General features: G+C 42.7%; 1 long non-coding RNA gene across 1 annotated transcript; it reads left to right on the top strand.

The window, feature by feature from the left end:
* Positions 1-13,315: 13,315 nt before the first annotated feature.
* On the top strand, positions 13,316-14,419 carry LOC141590853 (uncharacterized). The gene is made up of 2 exons (XR_012520523.1): positions 13,316-13,419; positions 14,137-14,419. It is a non-coding gene; the product is annotated as an uncharacterized LOC141590853 (long non-coding RNA).
* The last annotated feature ends 851 nt before the right edge of the window (positions 14,420-15,270 follow it).

Raw genomic sequence — 15,270 nt, 5'->3', positions numbered from 1 at the left:
ATCACAAAGTCGTGGCTGATTCGGAGGTTGAGTCTACTAGGGTCATCCCCACTCCCATGAAAGGTGACAACCTGGAGCTTGTTCCGGGGGCCACATCCTCATGTTGTGTCGCCCATCGACCATGAGATGTCTGTCCTCTCTGAGCTTTTCGCTCGTGTCAACTTAATGAACGCTAAGTTTGCTTACGACTCGTCTCAATTTAACTGCAATGCAATTCTGAATGACTATGAGGAATTTGACTTGAGTGACTACCCACCTCACTTAGCTAAAGAACTTGACAAAAGGAAGACCAGAACCCCCGTCATTGAGGAGACCGAATCTATTAACGTAGGAACCGACAACACACCTCAAGAACTTAGGATAGGGACAACCCTGGACCCCTCGAAAAAACAACAGTTCATTGACCTCCTCCATGAATACAAGGACGTATTCGCCTGGTCCTACAGAGATATGCCTGGGATTGACAGGGAAATTGCGGAGCACCGGATACCCATTAAACCCGGAGCTAAACCCGTGAAGCAAAAGCTGTGTCGGATGCGTCCTGAATGGGCCCTGAAAATCAAGGAAGAAGTGGATAAACAGTTCAAGGCTGGTTTCATCAAAGTGTCTTAATACTCTGACTGGGTGGCCAACATCGTTCCTGTACCAAAGAAATACGGGAGGATTCGGGTTTGCGTCGACTTCAGGGATCTGAACAAGGCGAGTGCAAAGGACGACTTCCCGTTGCCACATGTTGACATTCTGGTGGACAATACTGCCGAACACGCTCTCCTATCATTCATGGACGGGTATGTTGGGTAGAACCAAATCAAAATGGCAGAGGAAGACATGCACAAGACTGCATTCACTACACAGTAGGGTACGTATTGCTACACGGTCATGCCTTTCGGCCTCATCAACGCCGGAGCAACCTATCAAAGAACCGCTACCACTCTCCTATATGATATGATGCAAAAGGAGGTAGAGGTATATGTAGATGACATGATCGTCAAGTCAAAAGAACGGGACGGCCACATCAACGCCCTTCGGAAATTCTTCGCCCATCTGCGAAAGTATAACATGAGACTAAATCCTGAGAAGTGTGCATTCGGGGTCACCTCCAGAAAACTCTTGGGACACGTCATCAGCAAAAGAGGCATTGAGATTGATCCAACCAAAATCAAAGCCCTCCAACAAATGCCTCGACCTAAGAACGAGAAGGAGATTCGGGGATTTCTCGGTCAGGTCCAATACATCAGCCGCTTCATTGCCAAGCTCACCATGATTTGTGAACCAATATTCAAGAAGCTTCACGCCTCTGATCACACCGATTGGGACGACGACTGTCAAAAGGCCTTCGACGGAATAAAGGAAATCTTATCCAAGCCTTATGTCCTCATGCCACCTCAACAAGGGATTCCTTTATCTCTATACCGATCGTTACCGACACGACCATGGGAGCAATGCTAGGACAAACAAATCGACGGCGAAGAATGAGCCATCTACTACATAAGCAAAAAGTTCATTGAGTATGAGACAAGGTACACCCAACTGGAGAAGACATGCCTCGCCCTAGTATGGTCAACAAAGAAGCTGCGGCATTACATGCTCAGCTACACGGTCCACATCCTCTCCAAGATGGACCCGGTCAAATACATCTTCGAAAAACCCGTACTAAACGGAAGGCTGTCTAGGTGGACACTCATGCTGTCCGAATTTGATCTCAAGTTTGTACCCCTCAAGGTTATCAAGGGAAGAGCAGTTGCCGATTTCCTAGCAGAGAATCCCGTCAACGAGGATCCAACGACCGACACATGGTCACTTCCTGACGAGGACATCCTTTGTGCCGACTCCGACGCATGGGACCTATACTTCGACGGTGCATCTAATCTGAGAGGCTTCGGGGTAGGAATCCTTCTAATATCACCAGAGGGAGAACGTGTTTCGATTTTAGTCAAGCTAGACTTCGCCGTCACCAACAATGCCGCTGAATATGAAGCATGTCTTATCGGCCTACAAGGAGCCATCACACTTGGCATCAAGAGACTGAGGGTCCACAACGATTCCTCGCTCATCATCAATCAGGTGTCCGGATCATGGAAAATCAGAAGTGACAACTTAGCTCCCTACCGAGCAAAGATCAATCAAGAGGCCGAGTTCTTCGACCAAGTCGACTACTTCCATTTGCCGCGAGAGGAAAATCAATTTGCTGATGCCCTGGCAAAACTTGCCGCACTCGTCAACATACCTGACGATGTGACATCAATGCCCCTGTGTGTCTAAATAAGGAGCGAGCCAACTCACATCTGTGCCATCAACGACGACGAGGAAAGCCATGATGAACCTTGGTACCAAGCCATCCTCAACTACAAAACCAAAAACGAATTCCCTCCCAACTCTGATAAAAGAGGACAAAGAACCATCCGTTTACTCGCATCACAGTTCGTGATAAACCTAAATCAACTATACAAAAGAACACCCCAAGGAATTCTCCTCCTTTGCATTGACCATCACAAAGCCAAAAAAGTCATGGGAGAGGTCCACGAAGGAGAATGTGGCCCTCACATGAGCGCAATGATGCTTACTCGAAAAATCACGCGGCTAGGTTAATACTGGACCACCATGGAAGCCGATTGCCGTAACTACGCCAAACATTGCCACAATTGCCAAATCTTTGCCAACATACAACACATACCACCATCCCTTTTATACACCATGACATCACCCTGGCCTTTCTCAACCTGGGGCATCGACATCATCGGGAAAGTTAACCTGGTAGGCACCAAGGGGCATTGTTTCGTCCTCGTCGCCATCGACTACTTTACCAAATGGGTGGAAGCGCAATCTTATGCAATCTTAACCGCCAAACAAGTGGCCAAGTTCATCCAGAACAACATCATATGCCGGTATGGGGTACCCCATGAAATTATCAGCGATCAAGGCTCTCACTTCCGGGCGGAAACTCAGGCCTTGCTGGACAAATACAAGATCAAAGGACATCGATCATCCCCTTACCGTCCCCAAACTAACGGAGCGGTGGAGGCAGCTAACAAAACTCTTGTCACCATTATCAAGAAAATGCAAGACAACTACCGCGATTGTCCGAGCAAACTCCCATTCGCACTCTGGGGATACCGAACCTCCATTCGAACACCGACAGGTGCCACGCCCTTCTACCTCGCATACGGTATGGAGGCGGTTCAACTGGTAGAGTAAGAGGTCTCTTCTCTACGCATCCTGCTGGAGAGTCAAGTCCGTGAGGCGGAATGGACCCGCCGAAGGTACGAGCAACTCACTCTTCTAGACGAGCGGCGACTCAACGCCTTGCACAACGTCCAGTTATGCCAACGACGTATACAATGGGCATTCAATAAGAAGGTGAAACCCAGGAACATCAAGGAAGGAGACTTGCTCCTCAAGTCGGTCTGAGCACCGCTACCCGTCGATCCGAGGGGAAAATTCAAACCCAACTGGGCCGGGCCACACCTGGTCTAGAAAATACTTTCGGGGGGCGCAGTGAGACTGAGTGACCTAGACGGGGAGGACTTTACAAACCCGACCAACCTAGACCAACTCAAGAAATACTACCCTTGAACCATAATAACGAACGACCTCAGCATAGTTTCACAACTAGCGTCCACCTTAACCCTTTTCAAGTCAAGTTCCTCAACGCGTTCTGATTTGAAATTGCATGTTTTATCGAGTCTAAGTTGCGGCACTTTGCCCGTTTCGAATGTCCTTTGATCTGTCAAAGGCAACGTCCATTTTCACTAAAACAAAAACCCCCCTGAACTACGAGCATGGTTTGATTTCACCTTTTCAGGTGGATACGTAGGCAGTCCCTCTTATAGATGAGGGATACAACCACAAAACCCAATCAAATTTACAAAACATTTCGAACTACGATCATGGTTTGATTTCACCTCTTCAGGTGAATACGTAGGCAGTCCTCTCTTACACAAGAAGGATACAACCATCCCCACAATCAAAAAACCACCCCCCGCATACAAAACATCCCAAAAAAAAGAGAGAAAGGGAAAAGAAATCCCCTTTCCCACAAAATACAAAAATAAGCCTTTTCCCTTCCCACAAAAACCCCACTTTCCCAAGTGCAAATGTTTAGGACGATTCAAATCGAATTGCCTTTACAAAATGGATGGAAGAAACAAGCGTTCACAATTTTCGACACAAGCAATCCTCTTATTTAATTAATAATGGGAGGGATTACAATTTCAACGACAAATAAAGCTCGACGAATCTACAACTTGTCAAACCTAAGGTGTCGACTAAACACCTCACATAATAAAACTAGCACAAAACACACAAAACATAGCTAGTACAACATAATAAAAAAAACACACAACACTAATACAACATAATAATAAAGTGGGTAATGGAGGTCTTCACTCTTCCATTATACCCATGCCTTTTCCCTCGGGGTACATCTTCCCCTTATTCTTCTTGTTGGCCCGCCTAGCATGGGTTTCCTCCTCCGAACGGATCCTCAACGGATCTAAGACGACGACGGCCTCCGGTCTAGCACAAGACCCCATGTTCGACCCGAAACGAGCCAATGCACGGCCCACCATGTTCTTGGGGACCGAGCTTCTCTTCTTTGGTGGTCTCATCACATCCGGGTTAGTTCCATCAACATAATCCTCAAAGAAGGCATGGTTGGCCTTGCCAACCTCTCGATACTTCAAGTCGACAACCTCGTCCTTACGGAATTTGGACCTCTTCCAAGGATGGAGCTCTTGACCACTTGACATAAGTAGGAGTCACCCATGTCGTGGGAACGGGGTTTGGTACCTCCCAAAGCGGCCGAGTGGCCCACCATCTTTCGAAGACCTCCACAAGCTCGGAGTTCCGGAAAACATTCTCTTGGACAAAGGTATCTTGAGCGGGCACCTTTTGTTGACGCCCCATTTGCCTCATGAGTCTTTCGGGATAAATGAATGAAGCAACCTTCAAACCCACCACCATCAAATAACGAGGACTAGCACTCGAAGCGGGCAACCCCGTGAAGGACCTCAAGTGCCACCATGGCACCACCCAACGTATGTGAGGACCACCCTCCTCCGCCAATCTTGCAACCCAATAAGCCTCGGTAGAAGCAAAGCTATCCGAGTACAACTTCTTCCTCATAGTAAGTTGACGGAAGGAATAAGAAGAAGAATCAACCGGAGGCTCTACATACCTTAGCCTCTCCAATAGCCACACTTGGAGGATCCTTGGAGACCCAAATGAAGGAGCTTCTCCGAAAGAGCCTTCCTTGTCCAAGGCTTGGATGATTTCGCCAAGCACTAACCATGATGGATCTCTACCATGCTCCATTTGCTCAACCACATGTAGGAGGGTCATGATACCATAGCATTTCGGCCCCTCCTTCTTCAAAACATCAACAAAGAGGTACACATGGACAAGGCAAAAGGCAAGAGCCCTTCTCCTAGCCACCTCCGAAACATTGGCATCTAATCGGTTTGAAAAGATGTTGATAAGAGCCAACATATCCACACCATGTGGAGCAAGAAGGAAGTTGACTTGACTTGTCGACAAGCCCAACATTGAACGGAATTTCTCCTTGTAGCACAACCGAGTCGGGAAGCACCGGAACACAACCCGACCACCCACCAATGGCTCCAACTTCTTCGGCTAGTGGACAAATTTCACCTTTCGGGAAAACGAAAACATGGTGTTTCGAATCCCAAAACCGAGAGCATGCTTCGAGAAATGAGGATTACACCTTGACTTGGCGGAGCACCAACAATTGACCAACTCCCATGCAAATGAGTTGATATTTTTCGGGAGACGATAAATCCCGGCACCATTGTCGCAACGCATTCTCAAAGGCCTCCATGAAATATCTCTGTGGAAGAAGAAGAGGTTTTTGTAGAGATGTTTTTGTGTTTCGGATGATGAAACAATGAAGCACAAACATCACTATTTATACAAAAACAATCAGCACATTTTTCAGAAAAAGGGGAGAGCCGGCTCCCATCGCCAGGCAGCTCGCGCCTCTTTAGGCCTTCTCCCAGGATTCCCGCTTTGACCTGTCTCTTTCAAGTTGTGTTTTCTCCTGACACCTCAAACCTCCCGCCAAAACGCTCACGCCTCTTCGGGATGATCCAGGACATTTTGTGTTTTCTCACACTCACATTTCCTTGCTTTCGCGTTTTACGAAATCCGACACGGTTTCCATGACGCGGCTTTAAACATACGGATTTTTCTTTCTTTTTTAAGGGGGGAAGGGCTAGTCGCCCCGATCTGCGACGGATCGTTCGCATGTCAATCAAAATTCCGAAAATTTTTCGCTTTTTCGCAATTTTCCCAGCAAAAATAAAATCTAAAATTGATAACACGACATCAGTTTTCCTCAAAATTCAAGCGCTCACAAAATTCGAGTCTTGATCTCACAAAAATCAAATCAAATATACTCGTAAAAACGTTTTCTAAAAATTCATCCCTGACGGTTTGAGTTTGAATTTTTGGAGTCACAAATCAATTTCAACAATTTCAATGCAATTTAATTCAAGACACGAGTTAATTGCTCAATTTTCAAATCAATTCCTTTCGAGGAGTCCAAACGTGACGACTTGTCGCGGAATTTTCAAAAAAAATCATTTCAAATTTCAAATTCAATTTTTAACTTCGTGTCATCGCGGTTGAATGTTGTTCTCAATCAAATGCTTTACGTGTTTACGATCAAATGCTTTTACGTGTTTACGTTTGTGCATACGTGTTACCTGTTGCCTGTTTTTCTACACTAACGATGCAGGAACTAGTGCAAAGCAAAAGGGGAATTGACAGCCGACAACGCTCCCCCGAAACACAACACAAAAACGCCAGAAATCACAAAATGAACCACAATCCAAAAACACATATATACAAACCGCCTCACGCAAAATACATCGGCACACATTCGATACAAACGACTGACCATACAAACGGGATCCAGTACAGACATTTATCATACAGACACTGGCCTAAGACAACAAACTGGGAGCTACCCGCCACCTACCGAACTAAGCAATCCCTATCCTTCCAATCGGAAAAGAAAAGGAGCAACACGGGGAACAGAGGAGAAACAGCGGAAGCAGAGATGGTTACCATGACGATAACACCGCATTCCTCCTCCCTAACAAAAAGAAAAATGATGCCTGGCGGACTTCGGATGACACGACAACCGAGGATCGTAACTCAGGACGCTGCCCCGATGTTGACCCCCAATCAACAGAACTCGACAGCGATCAAAAGTGACAACATGAGATAACACGCCCGTACTGAACCCCACTCATCGGACATCCGAACCTCTGCAGACAACGACCAACGATCGATACCCGAACATCGGCCGGGCAAAGGCCGCCAGGGAGAAACAGAACCAAGCCTATAACAAAAAACAGTCGTCCCTCTTCCTCCCGGATCATTCTCCTCTTCCAAGGCCTCCACAACGGACCCCATGGGTCCCAAATGATACCCTGCAATCAAAGGCAAACAAAGAATGTCAGTCGAAATTTCGACATTACGACGGCATAAAATGGACAAATAAAAAAAAACCTACAAAGCAAAACAATGGCAACCCCGCCCAAACCCAACCAAACAAAAACAATTCACAAAAAACGCACAAAAAAAACGACTCGCCCTTCTTTTCATGCAAAAGACGAGTCAAAACAACCACAACAAAAACGGCACCCCAAGAGCCATACAAGGTCCGCCAACAAACCAAAATACATTCCCGATGCAATGGGGTATTTTTCTACAGCTCAAAAAGGCAATTTCTACGCCAATTTGAGCGCAAACCGGTCAAAAATTCAAAATACGACCACGACGAGGCAACATGATTTTATCACGCCTCAAAACGACCTAAACTACCAATGGGGTCCATTTTAAGGCAAACTGACTCAATTCAAGCCCAAACAGACACTTATTTTGTCAGTCATAAGACCGCTTCAAAAGGCAAAAATTCCAATTTTGCCCACACCACCCAACAAAGGTCCATAATGGCAAATACGGTCTTTTCCGACTACGAGGCAACCTAGTGGGACCCATTACCCAAGCAAATAAACTTGGCATTATGAGATGAGACGGTTTCTCCACCTCACTCACGTTTTTCGAGCATAGGGAGTGGGAACGGGGACCAAAATGCAAACTAAAGGCACCCCTATACTCCTAAATAGGTTTCTAACCTGATGCAATCATCAATTTCACTCGAAATGGGCTCAATCAAAAACGCCCAAATCGATTTTCTAGGGTAAAATTTTCGCCCTAATTCAATTTAGCTAAAGGATCAACAAATTCAAATGGATTCAAGAGGGAATACATACCTTGAGATGACATTGTTGATATCGGCGCAAATGGAAGCAAGCTAGAGACCTTCAATGGCGGTTTTTTGGTTTGTTTGTGTTGAAGGTCGAAGACAAAATGAAGATGATATGCGTACCATCCTCGCGTCTTTTACAGAAAAATAGGGAAGCTCCCTTGACTCGCCAGGTTGCTCGCGCCTCAATGGGGTGCTCCCTGCTCTTTCAGCGAAATTTTGGGCTTTGGCCCAATTTCCCGTAACAAACTTCAAGTTTTCAATGACGACATTAAGGGCCGTCATTTTTCAAATACAAAAACAAATATTTTCCTCAAAATTTCAAACAAGCGGCGATCAAAACCGCCATTTTCACTTCAAAATAATAGTGAGAATTCAAATTCACTATTTCTTCAAATTTCAAACGACGGCAATTAAAACCGTCAATTTTCAAAATAATAGTGAGAATTCAAATTCACTATTTCTTCAAATTTCAAAAGACGGCAATTAAAACCGTCAATTTTCAAAATAATAGTGAAAACTCAAATTCACTATTTCTTCAAATTCAAACGACGGCAATTAAAACCGTCATTTTCAAAATAATAGTTGGAAATTAAATTCCACTATTTTCACCACACATGTCAACGGCGGCAACATAAACCGTCACTTCAAAAGTAATAGTGAAAATTCCAAATTCACTATTTCCTTCACATGTCAACGGCGGTACACAAACCGTCACTTCAAACGAGTAATGAAAACTCAAAATTCACTATTCCTTCAAAATGTCAACAGGAGGCTCCCTCACGGGATCCACTTATCTCAACAACATCGGTAGTGAAAATTCAAAATTCACTATTTCCACGGCGGCATCATGAGTCCGCTACCTTCAAAACAAGCCCATCCGACGCGGCTATTCTCACGGTTGATCAACCGACCGCCCCATGGCTGGCGAGCTTTACAACGCATCGCGGCTGGCGAGTCCTCCTCATATACGCCCCATGGCTGGCGAGCCTTACAATGAATCGCGGCTGGCGAGCCCTCCTCATATACGCCCCATGGCTGGCGAGCCTTACAACGCATCACGGCTGGCGAGCCCTCCTCATATACGCCCCATGGCTGGCGAGCCCTCCTCATATACGCACCATGGCTGGCGAGCCTTACAACGCATCGCGGCTGGCGAGCCCTCCTCAGGTACGCCCCATGGCTGGCGAGCCTTACAACGCATCGCGGCTGGCGACCCCTTCTCATGTACGCACATAGCTGGTGAGCCTTTGTCCGCAAACAACTCAAGAACGTATCCCGAAGATGCCTCAGGTACGACTCCTTATCACAGTTGGCGAGCCTTTGTCCGCAAACATGCAAGGACATATCCGAAGATGCCTCAGGTATGACTCCTTCTTATGGCTGGCGAGCCTTTGTACGTAGTCAAACGGACTTTAAACGACCCACACGGATAGTCGACAAACTCTAAACTGTTCCCAAAGGCAGGTCCTTGGCTCGTACCCTCGAGTCGCCTTGGCGTCGCCCTTCCCGACGGCAGGTCCTTGGCCCGAATCCTTTCGAGCCGCCTTGACGTCGCTTGGGTCTCCAGGTTGTAATCTTCGATTGACCTGGGGCTCTAATTTGACTTTTGCCCTGTCCAAGCCTCAGTCAAAGTGGGGGCTCTGTAGATAACCAGTATCTGCTGAGACTCCAACAAACACCCGATGATTATCGGACTATAACGTGCTTTGGAATCGCGGCGTTTGATCGACAGTTTGTGTACAAATTACGTCGGAAAACTTAAAACGATTTCGAAAATAAAATATTTCAAAACTTTTCAAAAGTACCTGGAGTGTTTAATGCATGATGACGGCGTCACAATGACACTAACTAGAGTCAAAACCGACACCGGACAAAAAATCGACTCAAAAATTCAAATCCCGACTCCAACAACGAGTCAAACCGAGTCAACCACCAAAAACAAAACATTCAAAGCCTTCTATACTAAGATTTCCCGGATTCATGAATGGTCAAGTACCAAACATGTGACTACAAATTCTAGGATAGAACAAATCATGATTGCACTTGTGTGAAAGTGACAGGACAACTCGAAAACCCGCGACGTGGCTCGCGCCTCTTTGAGCAGCCCAGGTGGCCGCGTCGCTCAAAACCTCCACAACCACTCATTTTCCTATAAATACCCCTCAAATTCCCCCATTTGAGAACTTACGCGAGTGTCCGCCCCCTCTTTTATCCCTTAAAATTCTCGACTCGACTTCTTAAGCCACAATCCGACGCGTATTTACGACCTACCGATCGTAAATACAAGCCTTACACATTGTTTGGTACGGTCATCGTGCATTAAATCACTTGACCGACCACTTCGACCACTACACCATCACTAATCTTAATAAAACACTCTTTTTACTTACCAAAACGGTTTTAAACCGAGTCTTTTCCGACCAAACGAGTTGTTACACTTACGCCGGTTTCTCGCCATAACCAAACATGTAAGTATGAGGGTGTAAAAATCCTTCTTTTATCATGTCTTTACTTGTTTTATGACTATAACATGCTAAAACATGAATAACACGATCCAAAACATAGGATAGACGAGCCAAAACTGAGTTTTGGCCAGAGGCAGAAGCCCCTTGTTCTGCAAAGAGGCCCGCGCCTCAATGGGGTGCCCAGGTCAGAACTCAACCGTGTTTGTTCTCGTCTTTCCTCATTAATTCATTTTCATATTTGTAATCGGTTTTTACCATTTCGAATATTTTGAAACCCTTTTATTTTATTTTCACAAGTTTTAACCATAAAACATTTTTCACCCTTGGTTCTTAATACCATGACGGTCTAATCCGTGTTTCGGTGATAATATTTGGTTAATAACATTTAAAAGGTATTTTAAAGTCTTTTATTTCATTTCTTTTCATTTTGAGAGGTATTTTAAAGCCTTTCATCGTTTCTTTACATTTCATATTAGTCACCAACACAAAGTCATCATTGGTTCCACATACCATGCCGGATTTTAACCCGGGTACGATGATGAGTACCGACTAATTATATTCAAATGAACTTAAAACAATTAGTTCATAATTATTTTCAAAACTATTCATGTCAAGTTTGTCAAATCGAACCCGACACCGAATATCATCAAATAATGATGATTATTCGAGTCTCGTTCCTCAAATCAACACAAATACGACCTAAATGGTCCTTTCAAACCAAAACGGGTTCAAATACCCATTTTCAATACGTTTTATAAACGTTTTTCAAATGTTTAGAGCACGGCATATAACCGTTGACTGACCCGCGCCTAAACAGGCCTTTCCTTTCTCATTTTCAAAACCAGGGGAGACCCCTTTACACCGCCGGCATGCTAGCGCCTCATATGGTCGCCTGGCACAGGGCCTGTTTCCCTTCCAGCATTAGTCTAGGACGATCCCGACTCCGGCTAACCCGGATATAGGACGGATCAGATGACTATTTGCTCATTCAAAAATCATATTTGCAAAACGCCTTACTAAGACAAATGGATCACGTTATTCACCATAAACCTAATACGGTAAATGGAAGCTTAATTTCCGTCTTGCATGCAAATCAACCATTAATCCAACTCGACATCTTTTACTTGATACTTGGATTAAATCAACCGACTTAGAAAGCTCTCACATGTTAGGTTTAAATTATTGGATGCGCATTCATGCATTTAAACCGTTTTATCAACTTTTGCATTCAAACCAACCAAGATCGATCAGTAGAGGCCGCTACCGCGGGCGGGATTGGGTGTCTGATTAAAGGGCTTCCCAATACGTACCTTCACCTCTTACTCAGAAACTTTGGATAGTGGACGACCTTACCCAGGGCGTACGAGAGTCATTCTAGAGATAGGATGCTAAATAGGGACGATTCCTTATCTTTAGTACTTATGTTAAACACTGTTTTGTGCTTCGTTTGACCGAGGTATAAAGTGGATTCGAACGGGTTCCAAGCATCCCACAAATGCTTGGTGGCGACTCCGAACATCTCTAATCGTTTCGAGACCCTTACTGAGACGAAACCGACCGATCTAAAACGATCCAGTCGAAAGTATTGTTACGCCGCCGAGCGTGGCTTTCAAAAAGACCGCAACATGTCTGCGGATCGACCGGGCTTGCAGGTGGGCCGATGTCCACAGGTACCAATATTTTAACCTAGGCACTTGCTTTTGCAAGACCCAATAAACATACAATCAAGTGGGCGACAATCATATTTTTCTATTAAATATTCTATAGGAGTATAAGTATAATAACCTATAGGAATATAAAGACCATTAAATATTCTAAGAAAAGCAAAATCTTGTTTTAAACGGATCATTTTCGTCTGGTTTTTTAACCACTTTATTGTCAAATGTAACCATAATAGTGCGACTAGTATTACAACTTGTTGGTAACTTTTGTTTTCCAAAAGTGATCATATTTAGCTGTACATTAATCTTAAAACACCCTCTTATTTTTCGGGTGAAAATAGCCCGTCTTAAGAGAGACCGGTTCTATAGGAAAATAACCAATAAACATACGACAACCATATTTTCCTGAGAACAAAAAGCAAGAGATCACAATGCAACTTGTAACGAATGGACAATGCCGTTATTGCGTTGTAAATAATTAACCTATATGGTCATGGTAAATTTTATTAAAAAAATAATGCATCATCAACTTGATAGCGGTCCACTAATATTAGGTGATGTAGAGCATATTTGGCCTAGTTTACTTAACATGAGTTTTTATTTTTTAAGTTTAATTTTTCGAAATAGTTTTCAAGAAATAAAAATATGAAACTGATGCTTCTATTTTTATGGGCAAAAACATGCTATTTGAGCTTTTGAGAATATATTATTAGCTTTAAAATGATATATTTGGCCAAAAAATGTTTTAAAGTCCAAAAACATTTTAAAAAGCAGGATCGTAGACCGATAGGCTGTAACCTCTATAAATATGGCCAATTTCCATGAATATATCGTACCACCAAGCAACAATTAGCAATTATCTTAAGTTACATTTATCTTCCTCTTTTCTGAAAAAAAAAAAAAACAAAAACTGTTGATCGTGAGAATGGCTACTTCTTCTGCAATCGGACACATTAAGCCAACTTTCATCGTATTTCCTTTCGTCATTCCCAACCAGGTAGATTTGTGTAAGACGGCATCTCAATAAATTATTAGAGAGATCACTCTTTTCACTTTTATTATTTTTCGTAATCCTTTTATTATTAAACTTGAGTCAAAATAACTCTTTCATTTAATACACACATGTTTTCATAATATCCACTACCATTTTTGTTAGGAAATCATTTAATATTACACGCATTATTATCAGAATCCCAATTCGATCCTACAATTTTAAGACTTTACGATGCAAAAACACTTTATCCATCTCGTTTGTAATATTCTATTCATGGTTATAGAAAGTAGAGATGCTACATTTGAAAATTTAAGAGGTAGGAATTAGGATCATAAAATCTTATAATCCTACGTTACGGTTTTATCATTAAAGAATAAATAATTTTTTTATATAATGACATTGTAAAACCCGGATTTCGTGTAAGTTGTACAAACATATTCATACAATGATACTAATTTATTAATTAGCAATAATTTATGAATATATATATATTTATTAAATTAAATATGTGCTTTTGGTCTGCAATTTTATGTTTACGAGTAAGTTGTAGAAACATATACATAACATTCATTGTGACCGTTTTTGTTACGAAAGCATTTAATATTAAACGTAGCCATTTTACTACTTTTTATACCGCTCTTATCCTGATTATATCTATTCAAACACTTTTATAGTGTGTGAGATCTAAATTATAAGACCGATAAGTTTTAATATATGCAGGTTTCGAACAATGGAGACGACATTTCGGTCCCAGTGTAGATCGAGCATGATGAAATGACGACGCTAATGCAATGAGTTGTATATGGGATTATGTATTTTAAGTTTGAACTTGCGCTCCTCTTTCATTTGCTTGTTTGACTTTCATTTGCTTGTTTGACCTTCAGTTAAAAGTTTGCATGTTCCTGTTTGATGTTTTATTTTTACCTTTGTACATTGTACCCTGTCAACTCATTGTTATGTATGTGATAATATAAGTTAAGATTAATGTGTTCTTAATTTTTTTAGACGAAAGGTAAAGTATGGAATAAAAATAAGGATTATTTAATGAGAATACTCTGAACTATCGGGGTGCTTCTCAAAATACTCCAAACCCTATTTTAACTACCAATATTCCCAACTTTTACACCCCTTTGCTTATATTAGAATGAGTGGACGGTCTACCTGCTAAGCAGGTAAAGAGGTTCTAATCCTTTTTTTTCTCTTCTACCGTCATATATGTTGCATCAACACCATTATTGCTCTCTCTTCACCATACCAAATCGTCATTGACGATTCTCACCAAAACGCCCCCATTGGTCTACTATCAGACTCATATTCCAATTAATTGTTGGGATCTTTCAATTTTATGGTATTGAATTTTTGATGTGCAAGGTGTTAGGCTCAATTAATTTGGTAGCTATGCTGTGATTGGTTATAGATCTCCAACACATACATAATAGGGACGCATTCACTCAACATAATAAAGTTGTTAGTTTGAAAGCTATTCTAGATTTCAATTAATTTGGTAGGCTGAGATTGGTTATTCTATGTTTGTGGCTGACAAGAATTTCTCCATTCCTCAAGCTTTAACAAATTTTAAGCTGGGTTGTTGTACATCCTCCTTGTGCTTTGGAAAAAAAAAGTATAACCACCCTCAAATTAGGAACGGATCTTTGGTTAAGAAATGGGGAAGAGAGCTTAAATACTCTTAGGAATAGATCTTAATTATCACATTTGGATTATGTTGTAAACCCGAACAAATCTAATACGGGTTGTCGTCTTCTTTTGCCGTTTCTTTGTTTCTATCTTCTAGCTTAACTCCCAAAATTGGTACTCAATAAGTCAATTTTTTTAAATGTGGGAGAGAAAATGAAC

The sequence above is a fragment of the Silene latifolia genome, chromosome 7 (assembly GCF_048544455.1).
Source record: "Silene latifolia isolate original U9 population chromosome 7, ASM4854445v1, whole genome shotgun sequence".
Taxonomy (NCBI): Eukaryota; Viridiplantae; Streptophyta; class Magnoliopsida; order Caryophyllales; family Caryophyllaceae; genus Silene; species Silene latifolia.
This window is presented reverse-complemented; position numbering and strand designations above follow the sequence as displayed.